At 44.5% G+C, this 23,315-nt stretch overlaps 1 long non-coding RNA gene across 1 annotated transcript; it reads right to left on the bottom strand.

Moving 5' to 3' along the window:
- Nucleotides 1-20,805: 20,805 nt before the first annotated feature.
- Nucleotides 20,806-22,114, bottom strand: LOC116660181. Its single transcript, XR_004315549.1, has 3 exons — nucleotides 21,963-22,114; nucleotides 21,552-21,719; nucleotides 20,806-20,958 (listed from the first exon to the last, which is right to left on the bottom strand). It is a non-coding gene; the product is annotated as an uncharacterized LOC116660181 (long non-coding RNA).
- Between the last annotated feature and the right edge of the window lie 1,201 nt (nucleotides 22,115-23,315).

Raw genomic sequence — 23,315 nt, 5'->3', positions numbered from 1 at the left:
ATGAGAGAACTGCACCTCTGTGTGAAGTAGGAAAAGGCAACTCTTCCTCCAAGTGGACACAACCCTGTGCCAGCCCTTGCCATGTGGTTTGGTAAGTGGAAAGCAGGCTAGATTTTAGACCCTATTAGCACCTACAGCCTGGCGCCTTTTTCAGTGAATGACTTACACAACCATGAAGCCTGATAAGGTTGGAACATATGGAGGAAGTGGTGGGGGAACAGTAATGCTTGGACTTGACTGGTACTGTCAGGAGTGGCATCTGCACTCTCTGAGGTTCGCAAAGAAGAGTCAAAGATTGAGAGGGCAGGTACAGAAAAACAAGGACATGGGAAATATCACCCCTCCAGGACAAGCTACATAACTTGGAGGGCCTCTTGTTCATAAATTATTAAGAATTTCAAATCAGCAATAGAAGAACATTAAACCAAGCATGGGATCCTACTGAGCATGGGGCTTCATGTGACAGCCCATGAGGCTGGCCCTGCACACACAACCTGTCATTCACTGCTTTCAGTGGAAAGGGACTAGAACCCTGATTCAGATTGGCTTCAATCATAAGGAAATGCAGATGGCAGAAGGTTGTTCTTCAGACACAGTATGAGCACTTGAAATCATCAAAGGCACAGGTTCTTTGAGGCAAAACTCTGTGCTCAGTGTATGGGATTTGCTCGCAGGCCCCGTAACATCCAATGTATGAAATGGGCCACCTCCTCCTGTTTTCTTTGAAGGGAGCAAAGATGACTTTCCCAGGAGCCTCTCACATTTCCTTAGCCAGAACTGGGTCCCATGTCCATGGGAGGAGGAATTTAGAACTATGATTGGATTAATCCATCAGGATGCCCCTCCTGTAGCTTGGAGTGGGGCCATCTTCCCCTGGAGCACGGCTGTGTGGAGGAAGGTGGATGCCTGAATAAAATAGGGCTCTGGTGGGAAAAAGGAGCAGGAGTGTCTGCTACAGTTCCAGACACACTGCTGATTCCAGAACTGCTGATACAAAGACAGAACGGTTGGATAGCAACACCATGTTGTGTGAGAGGGAACGGTGTTACAGTTTCATTGTAGGTGGATCAGAAAGAATATTTTTATTTCAATAAATACATGTTTATTCTTATATATATATTAAATATAATTGTAAGTGGAACACAAAAAGCACTAACCATCAAGAAAAAAACAGATAATTTAAACTTACTAAAATGAAGAATTATTGTTCATCAAAGACACCATTAAGTGAGCAAAAAGGCAAGCCACAGAGGGAGAGAATATATTTGCAATATATATACACTGGTCAACATACACTTATCAAGAATATACACACACACTTATATACATATACACATGTGCAGGGGAGACAGGGGAAGATGCTGTGTGTAGTTTGTAACAAGCCCAAGAAGGGTCCTTGGGGTTCTGGAGCAAACTTATGCCATCTGCAGTGGGGAATTCAACACCCTTTGAAAAGTATATACACATACTACAACACAAAAATATCAATAAGATTTTTCACAGAACTAGAACAAATAATCCTGAAATTTATATGGAATCACAAAAGACCCAGACTTGCCAAAGCAATACTGAAGAAAGAACAAAGCGAGAAGAATAATTCTCCCAGACTTCAGACAACACTATAGAGTTACAGTAATCAAAACAGTGTGGTATTGGCACAAAAACAGACGTATGGATCAATGGATCAGAATAGAGAGCCCCCAAATAAACACACACACCTATGGTCAATTAATCTTCGACAAAGGTGGCAAGAATATACAATGAAGAAAAGACAGTCTCTTCAGCAAGTGGTTTTGGGAAAACTGGACAGTCACATATAAATCAAGTTAGAATACTCCCTCATACCATGCACAAAAATAAACTCAAAATGGCCTGAAGACCTAAACATAAGACAAGACACTGTAAACCTTCTAGAAGAAAACATAGGCAAACACTCTCTAACATAAATCTTAGCAGTGTTCTCCTAGGACAGTCTACCAAGGCAATAGAAATAAAAGCAAAAATAAACACATGGGATCTAATTAAACTTATAAGCTTTTGCATAGTAAAGGAAACTATAAACAAAACGAAAAGACAACCTATCGAATGGGAGAAAATATTTGCAGATGATGTGACTGACAAAGGCTTAATTTCTAGAATATATAAACAGCCCATACAACTCAGCAACAACAACAACAACAAAAAACCCAATCTAAAAATGGGCAGAAGACCTAAACAAACATTTCTTCAATGAAGACATGCAAACTGCTAACAGGTACATGAAAAAATGCTCAATATTGCTAATTATCAGAGAAATGCAAATCAAAACTACAATGAAGTATTACCTCACACCAGTCAGAATGGCCATCATTAACAAGTCCACAAACAATAAATGCTGGAGAGGGTGTGGAGAAAAGGGAACCTTCCTACACTGTTGGTGGGAATGTAAATTGGTTCAGTCATTATGGAAAACAGCATGGAGATTCCTTAAAAAAGTAAAAGTAGACTTACCATATGATCCAGCAATACTACTCCTGGGCATACATCTGGAGGAAATGCTAATTCCAAAAGATATATGCACCCAATGTTCATAGCAGCACTATTTACAAAGGCCAAGACATGGAAGCGACCTAAATGTCCATTGACAGATGATTGGATAAAGAAGATGGAATACTACTCAGCCATAAAAAAGAATAAAATAAAGCCATTTGCAGCAACATGGATGAACTTGGAGATTGTCCTACTAAGTGAAGTAAGCCAGAAAGAGAAAAAAAAATACCGTATGATATCATTTATATGTGGAAATAAAAAAAATGACACAAATGAGCTTATTTACAAAACAGAAATAGACCCACAGACATAGAAAACAAACTTGTGGTTACCAGGGAGGAAAGAGAGGAGTGGAGGGATAAATTGGGAGTTTAGGATTTGCAGATACTAACTACTATATACAAAATAGGTAAAGAGCAAGGTTCCACTGTACAGCACAGGGAACTATATTCAATACCTTGTAATAGCCTTTAATGAAAAAGAACATGAAAAGGAATATATATACGTATGGCTGAATCACTGTGCTGTACATCAGAAATTAACACAACATTGTAAACCAACTGTACTTTAATAAACATTTTTTTAAATATATAAAATAAAGTTCTGTGTTGTCTGAAAAAAAATCAGTAAGAAAACCTCCTAGACAACTCAATTAAAAAGAGGGCAAAATATATGAACAAACACTTTACAAAAAAGGATATGCAATTGACTGATAAACACGAAAAGTTTTTCAGCCTCATTAGTCATCAAGGAAATACAAATTAAAACCACAATGAGATACCACTTTACGCAATGAGAACGGCTAAAATTAAAACAACTGACGCTATCAAGCACTGCTGAGGATGTGAAACAACTGGACACTGCTCAGGTGCTCCTAAGAGAGTACACAGGTATAGCCAGCTGGAAGACTGTTTGGCAAAGCCTGTAAAACGAAACATGCCTATGACTCAGCAATTTAACTCTTGGGTGTGTATCTTCAGACAGGCACACATGTATACCTGACGACATGAATGAGAATATTCAGAGCATGGCTATTCATAATAGCTAAGACCTGGGAAAGTGTCTATCAGTGGTAGAAGGGATGAACAAATTGAGGTGTGATCATACAACAGAACGCTATTTATCAAAGAGAAAGAAGAAACTATTGCTATGGGGCCACAAAATAGAGGAACTTCAGAAACACAATGTCAGGGCAAAGAAACAAGTCCCAGAAGAATACACGTGGTATAACTTATTCCATTTATATAAAGTTCTAACACAGGTAAATGAGTGCACTCCTATTCATAGCAGTGTTATTCACAATAGCCAAAAGGTGGAAGCAACCCAAGTGTCTGGTGACAGATGAACGGATAAACAAAGTGTGGTATACTCATACAATGGAATGCCATTCAGGCTTAAAAAGGAAGGGAATTCTGACATGTGCTACAACACGGATGAGCACTGAGGTTATCATGCTAAGTGAAACAAGCCAGTCACAAAAAGACAAATACCATATGATTCCACACTTAGATGAGGTATCTAGAGCAGTCAAGTTCACAGGGACAGAAAGTAGAACGGTGGTTGTCAGGGGCTGGCAGGAGGGAGCATGGGGGTTGTTTCATGGGTACAGAGCTTCAGTTTGGGAAGATGCAGAGTTCTGGAGGTTGGCTGCACAAGAGTGTGAATGTACTTAACACTACTGAACTGTACACTGAAAAATGGTTAAGATGTTAAATTTTATGTTACGTGTGTTTGACCACAGTTAAACTTTTTTCTAAACAAGGCAGGTAAACAAGTCTATGGTGATAGAAGGATAGTGGTTACCTCAGGGGAGAGACATTGACTGAGAAGGGGGATAAATGGGGCTTCTGGGGTGCTGGTAATTTGGGTGGTGGTTACCTGGGTGAGTTCACTCGAGATTTCTGCACTTTTATGCATGTATATTACTGTGGGATACATGGTGTTATGTTAACCAGATCCCCCGCCTTCAAGGAAGGACCTGCTGCCTAGATGCAAGGAGAATGGTCAGCAGACAGAGCTGACAGAGGACTACCTTGTCCGAGGTCACCCCCTTCCAGGGGCAGCCTGCATCTGGTGACTGAGCCAAGTAGGGCTATAAAGGCCCAGCCATGTAACCCTGATGTGGGACAGCTCTGATGGGACTTCTCACTCCAGAGTGAGCTCCGGATTGGCTGGGACTGTGCTGAGCCTGCAGCACAGGCTGACTCTCCCTCTGCTCGTCCTGCTCTTGCTCCCTTCCTTTCACAAGTGAGGGTCTCTAATAAACGTCTTACAACCCAAACTCTATCTCAGCATCTCCTTCTCGAGAACCTGATCTTTGAGAGTTGGTACCCGAAGTGAGAGATGGCACGGATGATAAGATGGGAGTTTGGAACCCAATCACCACCCATCTGATGAGGACCCCATTACTGGAGATAGATGGTGCACAACCAGTAGCGAACTGGGAGGGTGGACCAATAGAATGGAATGCTCTAGAGGGCACAATGTACCAGGTGCTAGAGATGTATGGAGGGACTGGGGCTGTAAGGATGATGGAATTGGATGGCTCTTGCTAATTCAGTTGGATGTGCACAACTCTAATGTTATCAGGGTGGATGCTCCTAAAGATTTTAACTCCACAAACCCCTTTGAATCTTCTGAGCCTGCAGAAGTGAGCCACTCCTCCCTAGTAAGAGCCTCTCTGCGGGGAGACAGTGAAGACACCTCTCCCTCACAAGGAAACAAGTAACCCCGGCATGCTCTGCCCCCACTCCCTTCCTAGCCACCAGGCCCACAGAAGGGTGGCTGCAGCATAACCCACTACAGAGGTGCAAGCCTGACAAGGGAAGAAGAGAGGGATGGTGACCAACAGGAGTGCAAGGCCTAGCCAGCATGTACCTGCAGGAGCCAGAGGGGACACATATGGAATTGGATTCTGAAGGTGCTTAATGATGGGGGAAGAAACATAAAATTGGAAATGGAAGAGTTTGTTGACGTGGGGTCCCTTTCTTAAATTACAGGTTTCAATATCCTGGAAAGGACCAGGATTCGGAGCAAACTCATCACTAGGATGGATCTAGAAGCTTAGAAAAAGGAATGCCCCACGCTACAGGAAACTTAAATGTTAGAATTGCTGTGGAAGATGATGTGGTTGGGATTAAAAGACGCAGGGAAGTGGGAATGCCAGAATGGACTATGGACAACCAGACCATGGAAAGAACCAAAAGACACACTATTTACTAAGGCCAAAGCAAATGCGCTGGTGAGAAGCCCACTAGAATCTCTAAAAAACGTTAAGTGGTGGCTCTCCTCTGTAGGCCAGGCCTGAGGTAGAATATATCGTTACAGAACTTGGCTCACTGACAGCAGTGTAGATAACTGGACTCTGAAACAATAAAGGCCAAGCAGCAGTGCAGAACTTCTAGAAGCCAGGGAATGACAGTTATCGTAACGTCTGGTAAGGTTGGAGCAGCAGCCAGGAGGACCTGGCCCGCAGAGCACGATGGAGATGGTTAACAGAACAAAGCATCCCTGGGGGCCAAGTAGATGGGCAATTGTCAAGGGTACTACTTAGCCTGCACCAGCTGAAGAAGTTAAGGATCGATGACTGGAAGACTGAAGCAAGAGCAGCAAGAAAAGGTCACGATAAGTCACCCCCTTGCCCAGTGTCCAGACTTGAGCCAATTTTCAGACCATGACTGAAGAGGTAGGAAGGACCCTCAACACTATAGCAAGAATACATGCTAATAATTCTATCAGTCCTTTCCAAAGAGACCTCCAGCCATTTACTTGGGCAACTGCACTGAGAAAAGGGGAACAGCCAGATACATCAATGTTTGTTGGACACAAGGTCTGTGTTCACATTAATACTGAAGACCTGAAATATCATCTGCTCCCTCCCCGTTAGAGCTGGGAAGGCACATGATGGGCCAGGGTAACAAATAGGATCCTGTCGTAGGTTTGGCTTATAGTGGGTCTGGTCTGCTGGGTTCTCGTGCCCACCCAGGACATTTCTCAGTCCCTGCGTGTAGAAACCCTCCATGTGCTTGGGCTCCAACGCCTCACGCTTGACCACCACTGATCCTCCTCTCCCCACCGTGGACTCCCTCCTCACTTGGCTTGGGCTTCAACACTCTGAGCCCAGCCACGAAATGGGATTTTTTTAAAGCAAAGGGATTAAGAATGTGCACTGAAAATTCTGCCTGTGAAAAAATCAGTCATATGTCTTCATATGGGCATGAGGGCAAAATTAACAGTATCCTGAACTTATGTTGGGGTTCTAAACGAAACAACTACATTTCAGCATTTAGTCTACTTGGCACGTATTTTTGTAAATGGTATAAAATGGGCGTCTAGTTGTTTTGCTGGTAAATAATGTCAGCACTGTTTATTACATAATCATCTTTTTCTGAGTTAAAAATTCACCTTTCATATGTTATAATCTTATCATCAGGTATCTATTCCTGGATTTTCTAGTCTATTACACTGATTCATTCGACTACTCCGAAGCCAATATCCTATGAATTTTATTATAGTAGCCTTATAGCATCCTCTGACATCTGGAAAGCCAAGTGCATCCTTAGAGTACTTCTTCCCACATTTATTGACTATTCACAGGTACTTTATTTTTTCCAAGTGAATTTTAAGAGAATTTAATCCAACTAAAAAAAAAAATACATGGGTAGCTCACAGTGAAAAACAAATGTGACAATGAATATATGTATGTTCATGTATAACTGAAAAACTGTACTCTACACTGGAATTTGACACAATATTGTAAAATGACTATAACTCAATAAAAGATGTTAAAAAAAGAAATATGTGGGGATTATAATTGTAATTTTAATTTCACATAAATTTGTGGAGTTGACCTTTTTGTCTTCATACCTGAGAATGAAATAATGAGGGCATTCAATGCCTGTTTATTATTCAGATCTTGTTTCATTCATTCATCCAACAAATATTTTTGTTGAGCACCTACTATATGCTAAGCACTGTTCTACATGCTGGGGATACAACTGTGAACAAAACAGACAAGGCTCCTCCCTTTTTGAAGTTTGCATTCTAGTAGGGGGAGACAGGTAATAAACAAATATATAATATATATATATACACAACAAGTAAATATGCAATATGTCAGATGGTGTTAAGGGCTATGGCAAAAAAAAAAAAAAAAGAGAGAGAGAGAAAAAGAACCCAGCTGAGGAGGATAGAGGATGCTGCGAGGAGGGCTGTTTTTCTATTTAGAGTGATAAGGTGATGTGATGACACTTGAGCACTGCTGTTTGGAGTGATTCATGCATTCCAGGCGGAGGAGATAGCGAACACAAGGGCGGGAGCGTGCTTGGTGTGTTTTACTGGCACAGGAAGAGCAAGAGGCCTGGCATGGCCAAAGTGGGGTGAGTGCAGGCTAGATGGGTGGATGAGCAGGGGTGGGGGGCGGTGAGGACTTTGGCTCTGAGTGAGGAGGAAAATCACTTCTGAGTTTTGAGCAAAGGAGTGACACGATCTGATAAAGGAATTAAAAGATCATTCTGGTGGACGGGAGTGGAAGGAAGGAGACGAATTAGGGATCTCTTAGGACAGTTGTCTCCTAAGATGACGGCTTCGAGGAGGGTGGTAGAGATGGTAAGAAGTGAGGGATTCTGAGCAGCCTAGCTCAAGTGCCACCATAGTCCACCAGAGGGCACCATAGATGTGTCCTGGAGGGGCTGAGCTATGACACCCGGTCCTTAATCTACCGTCTCATAATGAGAGTTTGTGGCAGCTACCTACATGATAGCCACCCCTCTCTTTTGCTACTAGAACTTAGATTTTATTTGAGACTGTGGTGTTCCCAGCCTTAAGGGATGAATCATGATGCTATAAATACCATCTCCATCTCCATGATGGTGTTACCTAATGTCATAACCTACCTTTCCTTCCAAGACCCTCCACAGTCTCCATCAGCCTCTCCTATACATGTACATGCATCAGCTAGTTTATTAAGGTATCTGGGGAAACAGGTCTGCTTAGTGTGACTGGGAACTCCCTTCTTTGCCAGTATTTCTTTTGGGAACATTGCCTCTTTAAACTTGTAGTGTTGGGAAGAAAAAAAAAGCTTTAAAAATTTTAATTCGTGTACATGTGAAAAAAATTTTTGAGATGTACCAAGGAGTTCACAGCAGCACTGTCCAATAAAACTATAATGGGAGCCACGTATGTAATTTAAACTTACATATGTAAATTTTAACTTACACATGTGACCAGATTTTTTAAAAGTGAAAAGAAATAGGTTGAAATTAAGTTTAATAATTATTTAATCCAATATATCAAAATAGTATCATTTCAAAATGCAACCAATATAAAATATACTTCATGAGATATTTTCCTTTTTTTCATATTAAGTCTTCAAAATCTAGTGGGTATTTTACATTTATAGCACATCCCAATTTGGACTGGTCACATTCCAAGCACTTAATACCCACACGTGGCTAGGGTCCGCTGTATCGGATAGTGCAGTTTCAGTGTGGAGGAACATCTCATCATTCCCCCAGTGCTCATTCTTCTCTTTCTTTCATTGTAACTCCCCACCCCCCACTCCAAGCTGAACAATGCACATGCATGTCAAGCTGGAGGCACCGTTTCCCAGCCTCCCTAAGGGGTGCATGTCTATTCATTTTCTATTGCAGTGTAACCAGCTACCACACACTTAGCAGTTAAAAACAACACTTGCTCGTTATCTCAGAGCTCTGCAGGTCAGAAGCCTGGGCTTTGGCTGGGTATTCTGCTCAGGGTCCCTCAAGGCCCAAATCAAGGTGTCGATGGGGCTGGGCTCTTGCCTGGAGGTTCTGGAGAAGAACCTGCTTCTAAACTCATTCAGGTTGTTGGCAGAATCCAGTTGCTTGTTGTCCCGGCTCTGAGGTCCTGTCTCCTGGCTGGCTGTGAGCTGCGGGCTGCACTTGGTTCCCACAGGCTGCCTGGACTCCTTCTCGTGGGGCCCCAAGTCCTCAACGCTTTGAAACTCTCTGACTTCCCCTTCAACCCGCCAGCTGGAAAAACCTGTGTCTTTAAGGGGCTTGTGATTAGATTAGGCCACCTGCATCACCCTCCTTTTGTCACATAACATTGTAATCACAGGAGGGAGATGATACCCACACTCAAAGGGGAAGGGCTGATACATGGGCAAGCGGCACTGGGACCATCTAAGAATTCGTCCTATTATAACGTGTGACTAAATTCTGCTCAATAGGAAGTTAAGGGCAACTCCATCCTTCCAGTTGCTCAGGCCACCATTTGGGTGTAACCCTTGTTCTCTTACTTTTCCTTATACCCCACTGGTCAGCAATTAAACTCCTCAAAAATTTGGAAGGCTCAGCAGGATTGATAGGAGAATCTATCAAACCTTCAAAGCTACTTAACATGTTCTGGAGCATAGAAAATGGAAACTCCCACATTATTTTTAAATAGCCAAGTGCAATTTAAAGTAATCAAGATGAAAAAGTAGTCTTTGACATCAATTCACATATTTACCATTTCTGATACTCTGCATTCTTTCCCCAAGATTCAAGTTTCCACCTGGTTCCAGGCAAGAAAAGGAGAAATAAGTGGAAAGGCTGAGAAGGAGCAACACCTATAACCAGAAAGCAAAGATTTTCCAGATTATCTTTGGCAGAGTTTTGCTTATGTCTCAATGACCAGAAATCACTGGTGTCATTTTTAGCTGGGCACATTGCTTTGTCAAATAAATTCGGGGTTTTGATGGTTAAAAAGACATAGGGAATGATTATTGGGTAGAAAGAAAGCAGTGACTAGTCACAGTCCACTCTTGGCTCTCCATCCTCCCATGTATAGAAAGTGCCCCCTCCCTAATGGGGACAGTTCTGAAGTCTCATCCAGATACTGCATCCATCTCAAAAGCCAGAATTTCTAACACACTACGCCGTTTTCTCCATTTAGCGCTGATGTGAATCCTTATACATAGTCCGGTAACCTACAAACTAAAAGCCAGGTTATCTTCCCCAACATATCCCGTACATAGCAGTGGAGAAGGAACAAAAGTCAACTCCCGCATGGGAAAGGGAAGAATGGGAAGCTTACTGAAGCCATCTCAAGTGCCAGATCTACGTCAAATAGCAACTTGGATAGACAGGAGCAGCCAGGACTCCCCGCCTGACAGTAATTTCCTTACTCAGCCAACCTACCCTCTGGGAGCAACTTTTTCAGTTGTGCTCCATGGTCCAGTTCCATCTCCCTGTGAGATGGCTTCTTGTGCATTATCCTCTTTAACCGTATCTGAAGTGACCTTTGAGGAGGATGGCCTTTCTGTTGTATGTGTTCAGGGACCTGGAGTTGAAAAATGATAAGGCTTTGCTGGTCAGGTTGATAAATTTTCATTTTTTGGTAATATGATTCCCTCAAGAATGTTGTAGGCTTCCAGTCTATTTGCCTCTTCTTCAGTCCTCTGTGTGAGTGACCACAGACAGCCATAGTCTTTAAGCCTGAAAATCCTCCTCGATTACCTACTGGCCTCTGTGCTCTGCCTTTCCCTCTAGTCTTCAACTTTATGCTCTCTTACTTGAGACAATTGGGGGAAAAGGCTCTATGGGAAGAGAGCACTTTGTAGGCCCCAGTTCCTCTGTGTAGTGATGAAGGTGCTTAAGAAAGGCCAAGGACACCAGTCTTCTAAGCTGTTGGTTGGTGCCCACCACACCTATTGGGAGAATAGAAGCAAAGACATTTTTCAGCCCTGCAAGTCTCCAAATTATGAGATGTTCACTAAAGGAGATTTGCAGGCCTTAGGCAGAGTGTTTTCCTCAGTGAAATGATACTTGCTTCCCTTTTTCCTTCATCCTGAATAACTTTAGTTCAGTTGGTCTCTTTCAAGGACTTCGTTGAAAGTGGAACAAAGTCGCCAGCACGTGGAAACGTTCTGAATCATTCCAGCTCTTTTCTCTAACACAACAGACTTGGTTGAAATGTAGGGTATCTCCCATAGAAGAGCAAATGGACCAAAAGTTCCAGCACTGCACAGCAAGGTCGCTGGCATTCCAGTCTGCAACACGCGTACCCTCATAGCCCAACAGCCCATCCGACCACTCAACAGAGTCCCTGTTTCAGATTATATTACTTGCAGCATCTCACTCCAGGGTGCTGAATCCTCCAAGTGATAGGACTGCATTTGGATGCATTTAACAGAAACCCCACAAAGTGGCTAAACCAGCAAGGGGTTTACTTCTCTCATGTTATGGGGGGGTCTGGGTTAGGCAGTCTGGGAACTAATGCAGCTGCTCAAGGAATCAGGCTCCTTCTGTCGTCTTCTGCCATCCTTAGTGTGTGTCTTTGGCTTCATGATCACATATTGGCTGTCACTCTTCTGGAAATTGTGTCTGCTTTGCAGGCAGGAAGAAGGTGAGGGAGGAGGCAGGATGCATGTACCTGTTGAGTCTGACCTCTCTCTCTTTTTTAAATCAGGAAATTAACCACTTTCCCAGAAGCACTATCCCGTGACTTTTACTTGCATCTTCTTAGTCACATTGCCATCCTCAGATCCAGGGAAATAGGGGAGATAAATATTTAAACTATGAATTAAATGGGGTTTCTGCAAGTAAAGAAGAAGGGAGAATAGATATTGGGTAGTCAGCTAGGTCTGCCAGACCAATGCAAACTGTTTTACACAAGAAAAAGGAATATCTTGGCTTCAGTAACTGAAAAGTCCAGACGTTGTGCCTGCTTCATCCAATGGCTTATGGAAATCACCAAGAACCCGGTTTCTCTTCAGCTCTCCATTCTGCGCTCCTCCGTGTCAGAATAACCCGAGGCCGACTCCTTCTTGGTCCTCATGTGGCTCCCAGGGCTACAAGCTCTCTCACTCATGCCCCCTGGGAAGTACAGAGTATCAGGATCCCAGCATTTGCAGCTGACACGCCCAGCCCATCACTGGGCTCAGAGGATGTAATGCACTGGTTGGCCTGACCTAGGTGGCAAGCTCAACACCTAGATCTAGGATGGAATTGTCAGGAACTATGAGGACTGGGTCCCCAGTGGAAAGTATGGTCTGTTGAAAAGGGGGCAGGGACCTCTGGAGAGGGAGGTGGGGAAATGGATGATAGGAAGACAACCAGCAAATGTCCTCAAGGTATCTACAGAAAGGAGGAGTTCACCAGAAGGGGGATTAGTTAGCACCGGAAACACTGGAAAGAAAAGAGCTGTCAGTGTTCATCCGAGCACCAGTGCAGAGAGGGAGGCCTGGTCCAAGGTCATATCCTGTCCAGTTCCCGTGGCAGATCTGTTTTCACTGTGAGGGTCTTGGAAGCACACCCCTGCTCTCCTGGCCCCCCTCTCCTATTCTGATGCTCTGGTTCCAACTCACCATGTGGTCTTCTGATTATTTTGACTTCCTGAGTTGTTTTCTTACAGGGAGAGAGTGTCCTAATCAGAGACTGGAATGCTTAGCAATTGTGGTTCATAGTGTGAACCAATAGTGATTTTTACATTAATTCTGATTTTTATGTTAATTTCTGACTCACTGTATTGGCAATAGCTCTTCTGGGAGACTGCGTGGCTAGGAACCAGGCCCCGAAGTCCTGGTGTTTCCAGGTTATCTGACAACGTGTGAGTCTATGAGCAACCAGCGAATGGGTTTTCCTTGCCCACCCCCACATGGCCATGCTCCAATGCTGCAATCAATATTCTTACACATGTCTTATGCTGGAATCCCACTGTGTCATTCCTGATACTGATAAGGCTGGGTCTGAGCTGATGTAAAGTTTTTTTTTTTTTTTTTTCAGGATCTCTTGTTGTAAGCCTCATGACCTGCCCAGCTGCCCTTTTGATCCTACTGTATAAGGGTCTATGAGGCACAAACTTGAATCTTACATGAACAGACACTTCACACAAGAGGACATGCAAATGTTCATATGAAAATGTACTCATGCTCATCAGTCATAAGGGATATGTAAGATAAAACCAGAATGAAATATTATTATATCCCCATCAGAATGGCTAAAACTAAAAAGACTGACAATACCCAGTGCTGGCAGGGATGTAGAGAAAGTGACACTGACACATTTCTGCTGGGAGTGCAAACTGGCAGAGCTACTCGGGAAGTCTGTCTGGCGATATGTGTTAAGCTGAACATACATTTATCTCATATCCTGGCAATTCTACGCCTAACTGTGTACAGAACAGAAATGCATACATATGCCCCTAGAAGAAATATGTAAGAATATTCCTTGCAGCATCATTCCTAATAGTTCTAACTGGGAAATAATCCAAATGTGCATCAACAGTAGAATTAATAAATATATGTGTTATACTCACATCATGTGATACTACAAAGCAATGAAAATGAAGGAATTACCACTGGTACTCACAACAACCTGGAGGAAACTTATTAACATAAAGTTGAATGAAAGAATGATTCCATTTAGAAGAAGTTTAAGAAAAGCAAGAAGTCAAGATAATGGTTACCTTTGGAGGAGGAGGTGGGTAATGGCTGGGAAGTGGCATGTGAGCTGCTTCCAAGGTGCTGTTAATGTTTTCATTTTGCTCTGGGCAGTGATTATATAGATGTGTACATGCTGTAAAAAAAAATCCATCAGGTTATGAGTGATAATTTGTACACTTTTCTGGGCTGGGCTCACTCACTTATCTGTAGGTCGTCTGACAGACAGCTAACCGAGGCTGGCCTCTGCTGGGGCAGTTCAGGGGACTCAGCTCTGCAGCACATCCCCGGGCAGGCTAACCCAGGTATGTCCTCATGGTGATGGTAGAGGTGCAAAAGGGCGGCCCCCACTGTTCAAGTCACTGGATCCGCTAACCCGCCATTGACCAAACCAAGTCACATGGTGGAAGCCAGAATCAAGGGGTGGGCAGGTTACGTTACTCAGTGGGCAGGCACTGCAAAACGACATGGTACAGAGCATGGATATAGGGAGGATGATGAACTGGGCCATTAACACAATCTACCGACTTGTGGGAGAAAGAAAAATGAAGTTAATGACAGTACAGTGAAACACAAAATAATTGAGAGAAGTACAGAGTGCTTTAAGGGCACAAAAAAGGGCACATTTAATATTTTATCTGGTATTAAAACTATTCATAGAAAAATGAATGCATAGACATTTCCCCTTCCAGACTATGAACTTCTTGTATGTGCTTCATTTTCACATCTTTCAAGCTCCTGGCATAATGCCTTGCATAAAACAGGCACTTGAACGTTTGTGGTATAAATGTTCAGCTACAAAGGTAGTAATTTCTTCTTTGTCCATTTTTAGTTCAGGCTCTAGAAGAGAGAGACCCACATATGTAGCAAGACATATTTTTATATTTTACAACCATTTTAGTGAAGCCACAATCTCCATTCACAGAGTAAGTCTCCAGTCAAACTAAGGGTTGGAGGAGTTCCAGCACAGTGATTGATGGGTGGAATCATTCAACTTTTGATGTGTTCCTTTTTTTGGGGGAAAGGGGGTGGGTGTCTTCTATTTACTTTTTAAAATCATAGTTAAATATACATAACATGAAATTTATCATTTTAACTATTTTAAGTGTACAGTTTAGTGACACTGAGTACATTCACATTGTTGTGCAATCATCACCACCATTCATCTCTAGAACTTTTTTTGTATTCCCAAACTGAAACTCTGTACCAATTAAACAACAACTCCCCATTCTCCCTGCCCCCTATCCCCTGGCAACCACCATTTTATTTTCCATCTCTATAAATCTGACTACTCTAGGTACCTCACATAAATGCAATCATACAGTCCTTTCGTGACTGGCTCATTTCACTTAGCATAGTATCCGCAATGTTCATCCACGTTGCAGGTTGTGTCAAAATTTCCTCCCTTTTTTAAGGTTGAATAATATTTCACTGTATGTATATACCATATTTTGTCTATCCATTCATCTTTTTTTTTTTATCCATTTATCTGTTAATGGACACTTGGGTTACTTCCACCTTTTGGCTATTGTGAAGTAATGTGCAAAGCAAATCTCACCCAGGTATGGAATTCTGGGGTGGAAAGTGCCTCAACACTCAATTTGAAAGTGAGATGAATCATAGCCACATCAGAACAATATAGCTGAGACTCATGGCCTAATTACCTTTCACCAGAGGTTATTTTAAAAATAGGGATTCTGATAATGATACCAGGAAGAAAATAAGAATTACTTTTCTGAAGGTGATAAGTCTGGCTGAGAATTTAGGAATAGGATGGGACATTAGACAAGCCTCGTTACTGGCCCCAGGAATGATATCCAGAGTGTGGCAGGTACTATGATTTCAATACTAGTCTTGAGGGTGGACGGTCATAGGTGGACTGACACAGGCCATTTCTAAGATTGGTTCTTGCCTCCGTTGGTGTTTGTTTACATCTGGTTTCATTGATTCTGTGAGCTTCATGACACAGTTCCAATATAGCCCTTTTCTGCTAAGGAGTTAGTTTCCGTTGTTCGTAACCAACAACACTGACCAGTACACTACAGTGAAATCTCTTTGTCACTATTTTAAGACAAATTATAACTTTAATGTAATTCATTTTTTTGATGTTTTCCCAGTTGCCATTTTATTTTATTTAAAAAACATTTTTATTGAAGCGTAGTTGATTTACAATGTTAGTTTCAGGTATACAGCAAAGTGATTCAGTTATACATGTATTTTCTTTTCAGATTCTTTTCCATTATATGTTATTATAAGAAATTTAATATAGTTCTCTGTGATATACAGTAGGTTCTTGTTGTTTATCTATTTTATAACTAGTAATATGTATCTGTTAATCCCCAACCCCTAATTTATCCCTCCCTGCCCTTTTCCCTTTGGTAACCATGATTTTTTCTATGTCCATGAGTCTTGTTTTTGCTTTGTAAATAGAATTTGTACCATTTTTTTTTTAGATTCCACATATAAGTGATATCATATGATACTTGTCTTTCTCTGACTTACTTCACTCAGTATAATGATCTTTAGGTTCATCCATGTTGCTGCAAATGGCATTATTTCATTCTTTTTTATGGCTGAGTAGTATTCCATTGTATATATATACCACAACTTCTTTATCCAGTCATCTGTTGATGGACATTTAGGTTGTTTCCATGTCTTGGCTATTGTAAACAGTGCAGCTGTGAATATTTGGGTGCATGTATCTTTTTGAATTAGAGTCTTCTCCAGATATATGCCCAAGGATGGGATTGCTGGATCACATGTTAAGTCTATTTTTACTTTTTTAAGGAACCTCCATACTGTCCTCCATAGTGGCTGCACCAATTTACATTCCCACCAGCAGACTAGGAGGGTTCCTTTATCTCCACATCCTCTTCAGCTTTTATTATTTATAGACTTTTTGATGAGGGACATTCTGACCGGTGTGAGGTGATACCTCATTATAGTTTTGATTTGTGTTTCTCTAATAAATAGTGATATTGAGCATCTTTTCATGTGCCTGTTGCCATCTGTATGTCTTCTTTGGAGAAATGTCTATTTAGGTCTTCTGCCCATTTTTTGATTCTTTTTTTTTTAATATTAAGTTGTATGTGCTATTTGTATATTTTAGAAATTAGTCCCTTGTCGGTCACATCACTGGCAAATATTTTCTTCCATTTGTAGGTTTTTTCATTTTGTTTATGATTTCCTTTGCTGTACAAAAGCTTTTAAGTTTAACTTCATCCCATTTGTTTATTTTTGTTTTTATTTCCATTATTCTAGGAGATGGATCCCCCCAAAATATTGCTGCAATTAATGTCAAAGAGTATTCTGCTTATGGCTTCTTCTAGGCGTTTTAGAGTATCTGGTCCTACATTTAGGTCTTTAATCCATTTTGTGTTTATTTCTGTATATAGCGTTAGAGAATGTTCTAATTTCATTCTTTTATAGGTAGCTGTCCAGTTTTTCCCAGCACCACTTATTGAAGGGACTGTCCTTTCTCCATTGTATATTTTTGCCTCCTTTGTTGCAGATTAACTGGTCATAAGTGCATGGGTTTATTTCTGGACTTGCTATCTTATTCCATTGATCTTTGTGTCTGTCTTTGTGCCAGTACCATACTGTTTTGATTGCTGTAGCTTTGTAGCATAGTCTGAAGTCAGGGAGCATGGTTCCTCCAGCTCCATTCTTCTTTCTCAAGATCATCTTGGCTATTCAGGGTCTTTTGTATTTCCATACAAAATTAAAACATTTTTATTCTGGTTCTGTGAAAAATGCCATGGGCATTTTGATAGGGATTGCATTGAATCTGTAGATTGCTGTGGGTAGTACAGTTATTTTAACAATACTGATTCTTTCAATTCAAGAACATGGTAAATCTTTCCATCTGTTTGTGTCATCTTCAATTTTTTTCTTATAGTTTTTGGAGTACAGGTCCTTTGTTTCCTTTGGTAGCTTTATTCCTAGATAGTTTATTCTTTTTGATGCAATGGTAAATAGGACTGTTTCCTTAATTTCTTTTGATAATATTTTGTTGTCAGTGTACAGAAATCCAACAGATTTCTATACATTAATTTTGTATCCTGCAACTTTACCAAATTCATTGATGAGCTCTGGTGGTTTTCTGGGAGCATCTTTAGTATTTTCTATGTATAGAATCATGTCATCTGCAAACAGTGACAGTTTTACTTCTTCTTCTCCAGTTTGGATTCCTTTTGTTTCTTTTTCTTCTTTGATTGCTGAGGCTAGGACTTCCAAAACTATGTTGAACAAAAGTGGCAAGAGTGGGCATCCTTGTCTTGCTGCTGATCTTAGAAGAAATGCCTTCTTCTTTCCGCCATTGAGTATGATGTTAGCTGTGTGTAATTCACTTTTTAAACTTATCAAATAGGCATGGATTAAAGAAAGATAATACTACTGAAAAGGATGTGAAGAATAGGTGCTGTGGGTGTTTAATGAGGAACTCTGTTCCAAGATTGAAAGTTTGGAGAGAAGGATTCTGGGAAAATGATGGTGGTGACACAGCTTTTCCCCCAATTTTCTTATTGTGATAAAATACACATAACACAAAGTTACATAACATAAACAACATAAAAATCTTAAGCATTTTAAGTTTATAGTTCAGTGATATTAAGTACCTCCACATTACTGTGCAATCATCACCACCATCCATCTCCAGAATATTTTTCAATTTGCAAAACCAGAACTCTGTACCCATTAAACAGTAACTTCCCATTCTCCTCTCCCCTCAAACCCTGGCAACCACCATTCTACTTTTTTGTCTCTATGATTTCAACTGCTCTAGGTTTTTCATGTAAGTGGAATCATATAATATTTATCTTTTTATGAATGGCTTATTTCACTTAACATGATGGGTGACAGACTTTTTAATCTCTCTGGATCCCCACTCAAAAACAGAGACAGCAACTGAGAAGAAAAACCAAGAACTGAAGGACAATGTTTATAACAAAACTAGGTGCTATGGCCTGAATTGTGTCCCCCCAGAAGTCACATGTTAGACCCTAAATTCCAGCATGACTGTATTTGGAGACAGGGCTCTTAGGAGGTAACTAAGGTTAACTAAAATCACGAGGGTGGGTCCCCAGTACAATAGGATGGGGAGGGCTTACAAGAAGTGGAAGTGAGAGCTCTTTCTCTCTCTCCATGAACACACACAAGGAAAGGACAGTTGAGGACACAGTAAGAAGGTGGCCATCTGCAAACCAGGAAGTGAGTACTCACCAGAAACCAAACTGCTGAATCTTGATCTTGGATTTTCTAGCCTCCACTACTATGAGAAATACATTTCTGTTGTTTAAGCCACTCAGTCTGTGGTATTTTTTTATGGCAGCATGACTAGAATAATATACGAGGTGACAAAGTATTTCCACCAACTCCCAAATACAAGTTGGTGGGAGCAACTGTTGGCAGCCACAACTTGCATGGTATCAGCATCTGTGCAGAAAGAAGCAGAATTAAGTAATAAGGCATCTAACAGGTCTGAGATCAGGAATTCCTACAATCAGCAGGAATTCACTGAAAAGTTTGACCGTTTTAAGAACAGCCCCTGAAACTGGGAGGTTCTTTGTCCATATAGTAGTGGCTAAATACAAGAGGTCCACTTTGAGGTCTGAGGGACCAGAGAAGTCTAGTCAGGGTGAACTCGAACATGACATGTCAGGGTTGCCTTCCAGGGTAGGACCTCACACTGTGGAAAGGAGAAGGCAGTGCGGATGACATGCAAATTCAGGAGAGGCAGGCAGGACGGGTGAGGATGTGGAAGGCTTTTAAAAACCACACAAAGCAACTCAAATTCATTTCACAGGCCAGGTGGAGCTGTGAACGCTCCTGGGATGCAGAGCAGAGGGGACAGGCATCAGGCTGGGAAGATGAAGGGACCAAAGAGCCCAGCTGTCCATGGGTCCTGCCCCCGCTCCCCTCCCTGTCCACCACGGCCATGTGGGGCAGGGAAACCACACAGGCTTGACCCCATCTCTACCACTTAACGGCTTTAGGACCATGAATGAGTCCCAGAAATGACATTCACGCCCCAGGCTGACCGTGAGGAGCAAAGGAAAGGGAGTGAAGCAAACAGCTGGTGCACGAGGCACGTGGTAAACGCGAATCCCTTGGGCCACCCACTGAGCTGCTAGCTAAGCTTCCACTTTCCATGATGGGGAGCCGGGGAGATGCTGTCACTCCCCGCTGAAAACCTGCCGTGGCTCCTTGGTCACTGCAGGACAAGTCTGACCTCACTCAGGCACTCAGGGCGCTCACTCTCAGGCTCCCGCCCTCCTTGTCTCCAGCTCCACCTGAGGATCTGCCACCAGGACGCTGCCTTCTGGTCTTGCCGACTTCAGGCTGTCACGTGTACCTCCACATCCCCTCAAACAGGTGGCTGCCTCTGCCTGAACACCCCTCCCACAAACACACACCCCTTCCTCTGCCTGGCTAACCTTAACCAAGTCTCTGACAGTCAGCCCAAACGCCGCTTCCTCAGAGAAGCGCTCCCTGACCTGGGCCCTCACCTCAAGCCTGGGCTGGGCTTCTCACCCTGTCGCTCCCGCTCAGGAACTGCCTGGTGACCTCCACGGCAGGGGTGAGGACTGGCTCGTCTCCACCCCCGCAGCTGGACCCAGGCCTCGTACATGTGTGCTCAACGCTCAGTCAACGCTCACAGAATGAATGAGTGACTTCTTCACCAAAACTGCCACAGGTACCCAAGCCAGGCGGTCACTGGAGTCAGGCCACAGGGACCAGACCACTGGCCTTGCTGGGAGCAGCCTCCCCTGTCACACTGCCACGTCCCAGCTCCTCCTAGAGCAAAGCAGGCCAAGTGGGAAGGCCCTCCGGAGGGCAGAAAAAAGCTCAGGGTCGAAAGTAACTAAGAAGCCGCGTGGGCACCAGGAGTGGGGAAGACTGACCTGCAGGCTGGGCTGCCCGGAGGCCTGCAGGGCGTGCTGGAGGGCTTGGCTGAAGAGATCGTTGGTGATGGGCGTCCCTGACTGGACGCTGGAGGACATCGGGGAGGTCCCAGAGGAATGGCCCTAGACACAAACCAGTGGTCAGTGCCACCCTCACAGCCGTCTCAGTCTCCAGCACACACCCACTGCTGTCGCATCACCCGTCAGTGCCCCGAAGGCCCAGCAACTGCCTTCCAGCAGGGGCCTGCACGAGACAGCCCCACAGAGGTGCCTAAAAGTTCTCTACGTGGGCAGGAGAGGCTCCATCCTCTTCTGTCCAGAGAGATGGAACTGGGCCCCCGCCCCAGTCCAGGACCCAGCACTGGGAAGGCCTTGGAAGACGGCCTCGGACGCTGGAGCGACTGCCGCCAGGAATGCATAAGCCCGTGTCGTTTGGCCGCTTTCAGGAAAAAGTAAGGGTACCTTATGTGAGGGGAGGTTCTTCCCAGCTGCTGGGAGGAGGGCTCCACTAGGGCTGTGCTGAACTCCAGAGACTCCCGAGCCTTAAAGGCAGGGAGGGGGAGGTCACCTGAGCTGCACTGGGAACCCCACGGGGGCTCCAGGCAGAGTTCAGCCCAAAGCAGACCCGGCACCAGGGTCAGCAAAGGGAACCCAGTCTACCCCGGGGACCTTCTCCCTTGGGGCCCAGCCGCCACCCTCCGGCCCTCTTCCCATACCTGGGTGCCAGGAGTTGGTGTGTGAGAGCTGCTCTCCGGAGTGCTGGCCAGGGCCAGGGCGGTGGCCAGCTCACTCTGGGTGATGGGCCGGGGTCCGGCAGCTCCACTGTACCCCAGGGAAGCTGGGCGGGAGCTGGGTGTGCTGCTCGAGGGCGTGGACCTGGCGCTCTGGACAAGGGAGGCGCCCAGAGTCAGGGAAGCAACACTGGGACAGTCCCAGACGAACCCCCACCCGCTCCAGGGTCAGTTCTTCGGGAGACTCCCCAAGCTGCCAGGTTCAGAAAGCAACAGTGTGACACAGATGGGCCCCCAAAGGGCCTCTGACCACTTCCCTGCTGGCACGTGCCAGGTCCCGGGGAGGGGTGCACCCCGGCACATCTCTCCCAAGCAGCAGACGGCCGGGCCACTTACTGGGTGAAAGTCATCCTCATCATCAGAGAGCCCTTCAAACAGGAAGCCACCTGGAGGAGGGAGAACAGATTTAGGAGGAAGAGCAGGAAGGCACAGGCGCAGCTCCAGAATCTCAGCTCTAGCTACGCTCCAAACTCAGATTTTCCTCTCTCCCCCTGGAAAATTACAGGACAGATGCACTCCCTGACTCAAACCAAGAGTTCCCAAGGAACACCCGCTGCCAGCACTATACATAGCTGCTGAGTAGAGCAAATCCCTGGGCCGCTGCCCGCCCCGGAGGGGCCTGTGCTCCGCTGCCCTGGGGCTCAGCTGGCAGTATAGGAGCTGGTATGCATGGCCCGGAAAGAGGAGTTGGTCCCCGCTCGGTGGGGGGACTTACTGCCATTTCTGGTTTGGCAGCGCACACACTCACCCACTCACCCAGACGGCCCAGGACTCAGAGCCGTACTCAGTTAGGGCACAGCGGCACCTGCCCAGGGCAGCACGTGGTCCTGCACCCCACTGTACACGCAGTGCCCCCTACCATTCCGGAGAGCAGAGATGTTGGGTCTGCTCCTCGGGTGACACTCAGAGGCGGCAGCCCTCCACAGCAGCAGCAGCCAGGGATGCTGAGAAGCAGGTCTCTGAGTCATTTGGATCCGACGGGAGGTCCTGTCATCCTGTGGCCAGGGCTGACTAAACCAAGGGCAGACCGCAGAGTGATCCCAGCGCGAGGAGGCAGAGACAAACACCTGACCCCCACCCTGCCCCGCCCCTCACAACCCTTCAGGCCAGGCTACAGGCTACAGGCAGCCAGGGAGCCTTCTCCACCTGCTACCTGGAACTCCATGGGGAGAACCCAGGTTGGGGTGGTGGGGGAGACAGCCTTGTGGTCTGCAATTGGAGCCAGGCTTCTTCCGCTCTCTGGGGCACAGATACACCGCCCTACCCGCACTCCCAAACCTCATGAAAGGATTGGCGTAGAAGTCGGGGAGGATCTCTCTGAGGGCACAGGCCACCTTGCTAATAGCCAGCTAAGTGTTTGGACCCCAGGGCTGTTTCTCGTAGGATGGGCTGCTGTGATTGGACAGGGCTCCCTAAGGGCCTTTACGCAGGAACAAGATGCTGTCCCTTCAGAGCGGAGTTGGGGGTGGGTGGGGTGGGAGGCAGACAGAGGGTAGATATCTGTGGGGAGCTCAGAGCCCCACCTTCGCTCTGCTCTGAGAACCGCCAGAATTTTCACCTTGGCCAGGTTCTCTCCCTTCTCACCTTTCCTCTCTTCCCCAGTCATCAGCCTTCTGGGCTGCCGGCCACACACACCCTTTCCCCACCAGCTGCTCTGTGTTCAGAGAATCCAAACTCACTTCCATGAGT

The sequence above is a fragment of the Camelus ferus genome, chromosome 27 (assembly GCF_009834535.1).
Source record: "Camelus ferus isolate YT-003-E chromosome 27, BCGSAC_Cfer_1.0, whole genome shotgun sequence".
In the NCBI taxonomy this organism is placed as follows: domain Eukaryota; kingdom Metazoa; phylum Chordata; class Mammalia; order Artiodactyla; family Camelidae; genus Camelus; species Camelus ferus.
The sequence above is the reverse complement of the archived record's forward strand: the minus strand, read 5'-3'. Positions and strand labels throughout refer to the sequence as shown.